Genomic DNA, 12,368 nt, shown 5'->3' with positions numbered 1-12,368 from the left:
TATATTATGAAACAATTAATAATGCTTTAATGATTAATTATGAAACCATTAATAATGCTTTAATGATTAATTATGAAAAGTTAAAAATTTAATTTAAATTATTTAGTTTTTAGATATATTTAATTTATTAAGTTGTAAGACTTAAAATAGTTGATAACAAAACGTATTATTAAAATATTTGTAATAGGTAAAAATTATCCATTCAAAATTAAATTATAATTTAATTTATAATTTATAATTTATATTTATATTATTAAATTATTTTATTATTAATATAAATTATTTTATATTTATATGATTAATTTTAAATTAAATTATGTTATAAATTTTTTATTTTCAAAATAAGCTAGAAACATTTAATTATATTATAAAATATAAATATAAATTTTTATTATTAAATTTTAAATTAAATTATTATTATTTTTAAATATAAATTATTATATAAATAATTATAAATTAATTGATGAACTTTGTTTGGCTAAGAGTTCATGGTTGAAGATAAAAAGACATACAGGAGGAGTGAAACCCGACTAGCAAGTAATTCTAGATAGTGTGATTTTCCTTGGATAAAAGTGATGATTCAACTGAGTGAATTGCAAGCATTAATGACTTTCCTCACTACCATTTTGACAACTAGGTTATGATAGATTTTCTTACTATGTTAAAATCTAAAATAAACTAATTGATGACTTCATTTATTTTCATTCAATTTACTAAAAAAAATTGGTTTATCATAATGAAAATTAAGATTTGATACATTTCTTTAGATATTCACTTTATAAATTAATATTTTGATGATTCTTGACATGAGAGTAGTCATGAGTTTTTATAAATGTTAGGATTAATTTTGGAAATAAAATAAAAATTATTAATGATTTTGATAAAAACATTTTTAATTTTAATATTAAAATTACTTTATTTTATAATATGTATAAATTTAAAAAAAACCATGGGGTTCTTATTTGTCACACACGTACACACATTTCACATTTATTAATATAATATATTTCCACATTTATTAATATGGTATAAATTCATAGTAATATATTGATAAAAATAATTTTTAAAAATATGAGATTTTAAATTAAAAGATGAATTTGGTAGAGTTATACTTTTGAGTTTATTGAATTGTGGCTTGTATATGGAAGTGAAACACCCACACATAACAGGGAAATCGCAATTAAAAGCACCATATCTGCTTGACTACAAGTTCTATAGAATAGCTTAAATTTTAAGTTTTCTATTTGATTCATGTTTCTAGTATTATTAGAGTGAGTTTGTTATGATTTTATTCAATATTATTTAATATACATTAGTTTATGTGTGTGTGTGTATGGTTAGTTGATTCTAGTTTTCATGGTTAAAACACTTTGCTATTAAGAGGTCATATATTCAATTCTCTTGACGCTTTGGAGGTGAAGCTTCATGTTTGAGTTGACAGAAAGTGATCCCTTATGATGGATTTTCCTAATACAATATTTCGTCTATGTAGTGGCCATCGATCTCTTAAAACAATGAATACAAAGAATATGTGTGTGTATGTGTGTTTAATTTTTTATATATATGTACAATAACGTATATCAATCTCTCTAGAATATATATATGTGTGTGTGTACAATAATATATATCTATATTGATCTTGTTAAATTTTTCTCCCAAATAATGTAATAATCGGGGAAATCATAACATAACCCTAGAACATTAGTCCGAATAGAAAATGACATCCACCCATATTATTCATCCACCCATGGAATCTATCCATGGTATTGTAAGTGGTATCCACCCATGGTTTCATCCACCATGGAATTTACCCATGATATTGTAAGTGGCATCCACCCATGGCATTCATTCACCCATGGTATTGTAAGTGGCATCCACCCTTGGTATTCATCCTCTCATGGTATTTATCCACTCATAGAATTTACCCATGGTATTGTAAGTGACATCCTGTAGAAATTCTGACTGTAGATTAACCTGATAATGCAATATAACTAAAGCAAAATATTTTAATCTACTTCTACAATCAAACATGCAGAAGCTTAATAGATTTGAGCAAGATCAAGCGGAACACATATAACCAGAAGAAGAATCAATGCACATGAAACACAGAAGAATACTTAGGGGAAAGCCTCAACTAAGAACCCCACTATCTGTGTTATCATACAAGTTGGAAATATCTCATAATTACAAAAAGATTTAGCTCTCACAGCTAGCAAGCTCTTAGTACAATCCTCACAAATGCTCACAGGCAAAATAGTCTTCTCATAAGTCGTCCACACTACCCTCCAAGCTCCTATTTCCTAGCGCAGTTTTTCCTAGGTGATCCTACTGTTACCATGTGTAACACTGATCACTCACACTAATCTCACACCTTGTAAAACTACACAATCCTCAAGGAATGAATTCCTTGTGCATGCATGAGTTTTCCTTATAGGAAAATTTATGAAACTAACAATGTCCTTGTCTTTAATCTCAACTGGGTCTTTCTCAGAATAGACATGCATGAGTTAATGATGAGAGAATATTCAGTTATCTGAAGTACACTAGTTGGATGCATGCATGCATTAACTAATTGAACTCACAATTAGTTCCTCAAACAGTTTGAAACTAATCTAATTAGACTTAACTCAGTAAACTGAGCTAACTAATTACAACTCAACCTTATCTCCTTAATTAAGGGATAACCTCCTCAATTTAAGGGATAATTGTTGCATGACTTTAGAAAGACTTCTAACTTGAATTTCTCCAACTAATTAACTCAAGATGAATTAATTAATTATTTTCAAGCAGCTAGTGAGACTAAATTCGAATTTTAATTCTCAATTTTGATTCAAGGACAATTAAAATTAGAATATTCTTGTTTCCACATTTCAACACTCCCTCTCAACAAGAAAGGGATTATCTGCCACCCCAATCCTATCTCTATGGAACTCGAATTTACACTTTGACAATGTCTTTGTCAAAATGTATGCATCTTGATCCTCTGTCGAAATATATTGCAGCAACATGATCCTCCTCACTACACAGTCTCTGAGATGATGATACCGCCGATGTGCTTGGACCTATCATGAAATACTAGATTCTCAGAGAGTTTGATACCACTCTGATTATCACAATAGATCACAGTTGGATCCATCCTCTGATAAAAAAAACCAACTATAATTTTCCGCATCTAGATGGCCTCATATGTTGCTTGACTTGCAGCCATGTATTCAGCTTCTGCCGAGTTAAGTGCAACAGACCTCTATTTCTTGTTGTATTAAGAAACTGCAGGTGACCCAAGGTTGAAAATCCCTCCTGATGTGGTCTTCTGATCTGATGACTCCTTGCCCAATCTGCATCAGTGAAGACCTATAGCTTCACTCCCTCTGTCCGTTTGTACCATAATCCATACTGATATGTGCCTCTGAGGTATCTCAATACATGCTTTGTCGCCTTCCAAAACATCTTGGTAGGCTGAACCATAGCTTGACTCAGTTGGTTCACAGCATAACACAAATCTGGTCGTGTGTTCACTAAGTACATTAGTGAACCCACAAGCTTCCAGTACACAGTAGCCTCTACTACTTCTCCTGAACTAACATCCCCTTTCCTCCAGTTACCTGCTAAAGGAGTCTGCATGGGCTTGCACTTTTCCATGTGGAATCTCCTAAGTATCTCATTGGCATACTTGCCCTGAGACACAAACAATTCCCCATCCTTCTGCCACACTTCCATGGCAAGGAAGTAATGCATAAAACCCATGTATTTCATCTCGAATTCTCTTGCAAGGTCCTCCTTGCAAGCCATGATCAACTGATCATCACCTCTTAATATGATATCATCAACATAAAGTACAATGATCAACTTCTTACCTTTCACCATGATGTGGTACAGGTTCGCATCCGCTTCACTCTTTGTGAAGCCCAACTCAGTGAAGTAGTTGTTAATCTTGGTGTACTAACCATGAGGTGCTTGCTTCAGCCCATACAAAGCTCTCTTGAGTTGGCACACATGTGACTCACAATCAAAGGTCTAAAAACCTTCTGACTGCTCTATGTTCACCTCTTCCTCAATCTTGCCATTGAGGAATGCAGTCTTCACATCCATCTGATGGATCTTCCAACCCATCTGTGCTGATAGTGCCAACATCAATATGATAGATGAGTACCTTGCGACAGGAGAAAAAGTCTCATCATAGTCAATCCCCTCGACCTGTGAGAAACCACAGGCAAAAAATCTTGCCTTATGTTTCTCCACACTACCATCAGTAGCTTGCTTTACCTTGTAAAGCCAATAGGAACTCACAACTTACTTGTTCTCTGGTCTTGGAACCACGTCCCAAACATTGCTACGAACTATGGAGTCATACTCCTCCACCATAGCATCAACCCAAATCGTCTACTACACTTATTCCTTAAAGGAAGATGGCTCAGTCTCAACACATTCCCCAACAAGGGCCATGTATCCAATGTACCTCACAGGTGACCTCCTTTGTCTGCGCTGAGAAGACAGTTCTCCCACATTCTCTCTCGCATCCGACAACAATTTTTCAGCTTCTCTTGTGTGCTTCCGTCCATGTCTGGAAGACTCTGCTTGAGTGGATGTCTCCACTCTTGGATCCTCTGCATGCAGCTACTCCGCATCAGTCTGAGGCTCCTCCTCCTTAGGAACCAACAGTTCCTCCACAACCTGTAGTTGGATCTCCCTCTGAAGGGAAACTCGCATGGCCTTCTGCTCATCAAACTTGAGATCTCTGCGAATCACTGTCCTCCGACTGGTAGGTAGATACACCTGATAGTTGTGGAGTGTATCAGTGTACCCCACAAGTATCCCCAACTCTGTTGTCGATTCAAGCTTCTTTCGTGCATCCTTTGTCACATGGCAATATACCGATGAGCCAAAGATCCTGAAGTGACCCACATCTGGTCTCTTACCAGAGAAAGCTTCCTCTGGTGTCTTCATCCCAAGTATGCGATGCAGGCTTCTATTCTGAAAATAGACCATTGTGTTGCATGCATCAACCCACAAATGAAGTGGTAGGCCTTGGTCATGCAGTGTCACTGATGAGCCCAAAATTTGGTAACTTGTTGGGCTCATTTGGCCTAATTATCCTTGTTCAATCCTTCATTTTTCATAGCTTATGCATTATTTTTCAGTATGTTTATGTCATTTATACGAATAAGGGTAGTCACTCTTCCTAGGTGGCTAACACGTGCTCATTTCAGGTTTTTTGACACATTTTGGAGCAAAACCGAGCAATCATGGGCTAGAAGACAGCCAAGCTTGAAGTGAGTATTCGTAGGGGGGTTGTCTATGGCATTAAATAGCCTTCCTCGGAATCTTCACCCCCAACTCCGAGCTCCAAAGGCCACCAAAACTAGAAGGCAGCCAAGCAGATTTTGGAAGGGGTTGTCTACTCACAGTTTGGGCAGCCAAGTCCCATAGATTTAGGAGGCCAGCTAGGGCCCTCATGGTGTATAAATGTTAAGGCCTCAGCCTTCCTGAGGGACTTTTGGAAACCATTGCATATTTTGCACTATAGTGCTGTTAGCTCTACTTTGTTATCTTGTAGCCATTTTGGGCATAACTCTTGACTTATGACTATTTTTTGGTAATGAGAAGCAGTCCGATTTTATATCAACTCTGAGTTTTCTATAGGAGCCATAGCTCTCAGGGTTGGGCCCAACCTGAGAGCCTAGGGCTTCCTTTTTGTACTGTTACCTTTCCTTTATGCATCGTTGTTTTCCTTTTATGCATTTGAAACGTATTTCTGTTGGGCAGATTTAGTTGTGTTGGTTAAATAGGTCACTGTTTATGAATAGAATTGCTTCAGATGTTTAAAATGGATTGGTAGGATAATAACAGGAAAAAGCTCCAAGAAAAGGGTCAACAACACTCTCTGTTTCGCCTCATCCTTATTGGATCAGGGGCTGGAATTGAAGAAACAGTGCTGCCCCAACAAAAACACTAGTTTGCTTGACCATGCAATCCTTAGTGTACTGTTTTCATTTGCAGAAGTTAGTTATGGGTTCAGATCTCTGAAATGTTTCTTTGCATGATTGATGTACATGGTTTTCTTTCCAAATAAAGCTGATGTTCATTCGTTTTATTGATAGTTAGATTAAATTAGCTAGGACTTTGATTATTTATAAGACGTTGTTGATTCGGTTAAATGTACATTGTGCAGGGCATCTCTACCACTCTCTCATCCGCCTAAGCTTCATCAGAGCCAGTTGTTCCATCTCCTAGCTAGGTTCCTTGTCTCACACCTGTCCTTTTGCCCACGTAACCCTACCTTCTTGCTCCATCATTGTCTTAGCCTTCTCTAAGCCAAGTCAGCCTTCTACACCCTCTCACCACTCCATCCACCAGTCCCTGGGTCACTCCAGGCCCCTATCTACCTCCCTATCCATTCATGCATCTTCCCTCACTCACCCATCCTCTAAAATCCACATTTCAAATATCCTGTAGAAATTTCTGAACATCCTGTAGAAATCTCTGAACATCCTGTAGAACCCCTGCAGACTTCCTATAGAAGCTCACAAATGAGGTTTGTTGATAGCCAAACTTTATGAAACTCTCCAGAAGGGTGTAGGGACTCCTTAGACCCTCTCTGAACCTTCCCGACCTCTTCCAAGCATTTCTCCTCCTTGATCCACCCCTGCACAGTAAAAAGCCAGTTAAAAAGCACATGCATGATAATTCTAATAACTTATTCAAAAATACAAAAATATGTTTTCTTCAGATAGAGGTAGTCTAGACACATGTATTTTACCTTCATATAAGTAATGGCATCTCTTCCAGTAGTTTGCATTCTCTCCTTTGCATCAGTAGGACTAGCTGGTAGAATTAGGGTTTGCTAGGGTTTGCGTTACTTTTTGGCTTTCAGTTTCTTTCCGCAAGTAGATTAGCTTCCTTTGAGTTAGCTTTCATCCATCAGTTAGAAATCTTCTTCTAAGAGCTCATATAAGTTGGCTTAAGCCCCTAGCGGACTTGTGCCAGCTGACCAAGTGACAGCTGCGACAAGAGCTAGTACTTGTGCATACAGCACCGTCGCTTCCAAGTTTGTTACGAACTACCGGGTCGATAAAAGTAAAGAAGGGAGTCCCAGGAGTTGCAGCATTATTGCTGCAATACTGGAGCCCACCAGTCACCCGTGCTGCCCTACAATCATTCTGTTCTGCCTCTCAGCCACCCCATTCTGTTGTGGGTTATGAGGTGTCGTCGGCTCTCGTTTAATTCCTTCCGCTGCACAGAAGTCCTTAAACTCTTAAGAGACATACTATCCATCGTTGTCGCTTCTCAAGGCCTTAATCTTCTTCCCTGACTCTTTCTCGACCAAAGCTTTGAACTCACAAAACTTTGAGAAGGTTTGGTCCTTCTTCTGCATGAAATAAATCCAGCATTTATGAGAAAAATCATTAATGAAAATCACATAATATCTTTGCTTCGTTGTGGATGTTGTCGAGAATGGTCCACACAAATTAGTATGAACTCTCTCTAAGATTGCTTCTACTCAACTGTCTTGATCATGAAAGGAAGACTTGGCGTACTTTCCCAAGGTACAACCTTTACATGTGTCAACTTGCTCAAGTTTAGCATTGGGAAGTCCAGTAGAGATCTACTGCATTATCTTTAAGGCCCCATTATGAAAATGGCCCAACTACCTGTGCCATAACTCGCCAATTTCTTGGCTTTGCACCAATTCTGCTTTTGAACTCAATGTTGCACAATCATCTACCTCTAGTTTATAGAGATTCTTCACCCGAATCCCAATCCTTTGGTCTGAACCATGGCTATGTGTCTTAGGAACGCCTTTCCTTTACTGAAGACAACATCGTAGCCTTTTTCCTCCAACATCGCAACCAATACCAAGTTCTTCTTTAGTCCAGGCACATACTTCACATCAGTCAAGGTGAGAGGACCTCCATGCTCCCTATGAAAAGCGACAGTGCCTTCTCCTGAAACACAGTACTTTCCGTCGTCACCCATCTCCTCCAAGGTACTGAATAAACTTTTATCGCCAGTCATGTGGAATGAGGCTCCACTATCAGGATACCAAACACAACCCGCCATCGATGACACCATGCATGTGATGATGGTAAAGTCCATTTTGAATTAAGAGGCTAATGCCTCACCTTTCGATCCTTTCGAGGATCCCTTCTTGGACGTCTTCGATGGGCAATTAGTTACATAATGTCCCATCTCATGACAATTAAAGCATCTCACTTTAGACTTGTCAACCTTCTTCCTTCCATGAGAAGAATTCGATTTGGAATGGGAAGCCTTCCCCTTCCCTTTCCTTGCCTCTCTTGCTAAGGCCAGATTTTCTTCATCATCATTCTTTGATGAATAACCATCTCATGTGCTCCTCCTGATCGCCTCCTGCATGAGATCCGACCACAATCGTTCCCAATCCAACAATTTCTCCCTTCCATTCACAGAGTCCTGGTAGCTATTCTAGCTCTTTGGAAGGCCGAGGAGAGCAAGGCTCACCATATCATCATCGACAGTAGTTATTCCCACACTACCAAGCTCATCTCTGTAGGTGGTGAGCTTGTTCAGATATGTGGAAATAGTATCTCCCTTCTCCATCTTGATTTTTTGAAGCTTATCCTTAAGCGCCAATTTCCTTTGGTCGCTATTGTTCTGATAGAGGTCCTTCAATATCTTCCACATTGAAAATGGAGTATCCTTCCCATGGAGACTCGAGACAATATGGTCTCGAACTCCCTCTAGGATGATCCGTCTCACCTTTGCTACACACTTCTTCCACTCAGCCAACTCTTGTGCATTAGCTGCAACTGACTTTGGGATTTCTTGATCAATGAAATACTTCAAGCCATTGTCTTCTAATATAGCTTCTATTCTATCTTTCCATGCTATGTAATTCGAGCTACCTTCCAAGGCATACTCGAGTCTCAATCCATAGAATGCCATTGACCAACCTGAAGTATGAGATGAATTCGATTTGTACCTGCAACCCCGAACTTCAAACTTCGAATTCTCTTCTTAGTATATTGTTCACAGCTTTGATAACCTTTAATCTGATACCATGTAGAAATTTTGACTGTAGATTAACTTGATAATGCAATATAACTAAAGTAAAATACTTTAATCTACTTCTACAATCAAACTTGCAGAAGCTTAATAGATTTGAGCAAGATCAAGTGGAACACATATAACTAGAAGAAGAATCAATGCACATGAAACATAGAAGAATACTCAGGGGAAAGCCTCAGCTAAAAACCCCACTATCTGTATTATCATACAAGTTGGAAATATCTCAGAATTACACAAAGATTTAGCTCTCACAGCTATCCAACTCTTAGTACAATCCTCACAGATGCTCACAGGAAAAATAGACTTCTCATAAGTCCTCCACACTGCCCTCCAAGATCCTATTTCCTAGCGAAATTTTTTATGGGTGATCCTACTGTTACCATGTGTAACATTGATCACTCACACTGATCTCACAGCCTGTAAAACTACGCAATCCTCAAGGAATGAATTCCTTCTGCATGCATGAGTTTTCCTTATAGGAAAATTTAAGCAACTAATAGTACAATGTCCTTGTCTTTAATCTCAACTGGGTCTTTCTCAAAATATACATGCATGAGTTAATGATGAGAGAATCTTCAGTTATCTGGGGTACACTAGTTGGATGCATGCATGCATTAACTGACTAAACTCACAATTAGTTCCTCAAACAGTTTGGAACTAATCTAACTGAGCTAACTAATTACAACTCAACCTTATCTCCTTAATTAAGGGATAATCTCCTTAATTTAAGGGATAACTGTTGCATGACTTCAGAAAGACTTCTAACTTGAATTTCTCCAACTAATTAACTCAAGATGAATTAATTAATTATTTTTCAAGCAGTTGGTGGGACTAAATTCGAATTTTAATTCAAGGACAAATTAAAATTGGAATATTCTTGTTGCCACATTTCAACACATCCACCCATGGTATTTATTCACCCATGATATTTACCCACCCATGGAATTTACCTGTGGTATTGTAACTAAAAAAGACTATAAGTAACAAGTCGCATTTTGTAAAGGACAAATTGTCCACCACAATGTAACTTTTACAATTATTCTCTATTTTAATAAAAAGTTTCTTGGTGGTTTTGTTTAATGTGTGTTCTACTATTTTCTTCTAGCATTTCAATTTTTTAGATCTTGGGGGCCTCCTCCTCCAAGATCCATTTCAATGTTTTAGATCTTGGGGGCTTCACACCAAGATTTGGATCAAACATGATGTTAAGAGATCTACAATATCCATTTGTTATAAGTTTAGCCTTTTGATTTTTGAGAGGTTCAGGTACTATGAATTCAATCTTGTGAATATTAGTCTATATCCCATGATCCAAAGCAATGCTAAAATATATATTGTCAAATGTGTACTTTGTCTTTAAATCCAATAGTATATATTAGAATATGAAAATCATAGCATAAACCATATTAATTAATCTACTTTTGAGTTATTATTGGTAACATTCAATAGTTTTACTTTGTTGGTATCTTATACGTCCTATAAGATCTAGTTAGTCATTTCTCATACAATTTAGAGGTTGTGAATATTTCATTGTGAGTATTCCACGCAAATTCAAACGAAGATTCAACATTCAATAAGTCATTTGTGTGTTATGGTCATTTATTTTTCTTATGATAAATATATGAATTTTTTAACATGAATGTGTTATTGAAGGGTAGTTATTTTAATGAAATATTTATTGGTGAAGGGTTAGTTTATTATCAAAACATGGCTTTTAAAGAGAAAAATTTTAAACATAACGTTTATTAATGGGAAACATAAAGACCCAAAATGTCAAAAAAAATATTTGACGAGTAAAAGAAAATCCAAATTCCAACCCTGTGTCCACCCATTCCCCTTCACTGCCACACATGTAATATCTAAGTATATAAAACAAATTAAATTAAATATATCTTAATTTAAGATTTTTTAAATATAAATATTTATATTTCAATCATTTTTAAGTGTTTAATAAATTTTTAATTAATATTAATTATAAATAGATGCTTTCTAATCCAAGATGTTGTAACATCTCATTGTGTCTTGTTAAACATTTTGACTCGGTCAAATTACATAAAAATAAAAATAACGATAATGATGATTAACGTCCACTGAGACCAATGCAGTCTATAAAAATCTATTTGTGATTCTTTAAGATCTTATTTCTATGATAAAAAAATAGGAAAGAAGCTCTCCAAGATCACTATAGTTATGATGACTTAACATATCAAGAATATTGGAGGTGTGCAAATGTTAGGGAAAGGAGAATGGATGTGAGTAAGGGTTGAGCAATCTAAGAGGAAGCGTTTTTCATATTCCAGCCTCTTAACATTGCAAAGGTGACAAATTCTTTTGTCCTAGGGAGTTTTGGGAGAGTCCACTTCCTGGTTTCAATTTGAAGTTCATGAGAATCAGTTCTTATCCTAGCAATGTTCATTTTTTTCTTTGTGTTGGTGCAAGGGTGGAATTGACCACCTCCTTATAATATCTTAGCTTCATCTTTTCCTCCAACTCCTTATCATCTCACAATTTATCCTTAAATTTGGAGGTAATAGTATTTTTGACACTATCCTTGTTTCCGAAGATGATCTCCTCCTTTATCCCCCAATGTAGGATAGATGTCATAATTTTTAATAAACAAAATTAAATTAAAATGTAATGAACACAATTAAATTAAATTAAAAAACTAATGATTATAATTATTAATAAAACACTTTGACTACATATAATTACATAAAAATAAAATAATAAAACAAGAAATTAACGAGAAATAGTAATATAAAAATAAAATAGAATAAAAAAATATTTAATTAAATAAAATATTCAGTTTACCCTTATTAAAAATTTTGACTTACTTTCACAACCCATGGTTTTTTCCCATGGTATTCTTCTCTAATCTAATAAATAAATAAATATTTAATTAAAACTCATGGTTTTCACAACTCATGATGTTTTATATAGCATGTTTAAAGGCATAAAATTCCAATGAATTTTCCACACATATTTAAATGGTCAACCATGGGCAAATGTTACATTGTGACATATTCTTTCAATATGAAAATCAATCATGGTCAACCATGGTTTAATGTTGCATTATGAGAAAGATTGTGTCAATATGAAAATAAACCATGGTCAACCGTGTTTGTTTTAGGGTTTATAATATATATCTTACGGTTTATGTACCTTGGGTTTATAATCCCTTCAGTTTTTAGTATTAATCCTTTTGGTTTATTACTCCCTTGGGTTTATAATATCAATCCCATGGGTTTATTAATCTAAGGGTTTATATTCCTAAGGTATAATAATATTCATAGGGTTTATAATATTAACCCTATGGTTTAATA

This window comes from Pinus tabuliformis, chromosome 2_2 (genome assembly GCF_031772625.1).
Source record: "Pinus tabuliformis cultivar Carrire ecotype Pingquan chromosome 2_2, CPIR1, whole genome shotgun sequence".
NCBI classification, from domain to species: Eukaryota; Viridiplantae; Streptophyta; class Pinopsida; order Pinales; family Pinaceae; genus Pinus; species Pinus tabuliformis.
The sequence above is the reverse complement of the archived record's forward strand: the minus strand, read 5'-3'. Positions refer to the sequence as shown.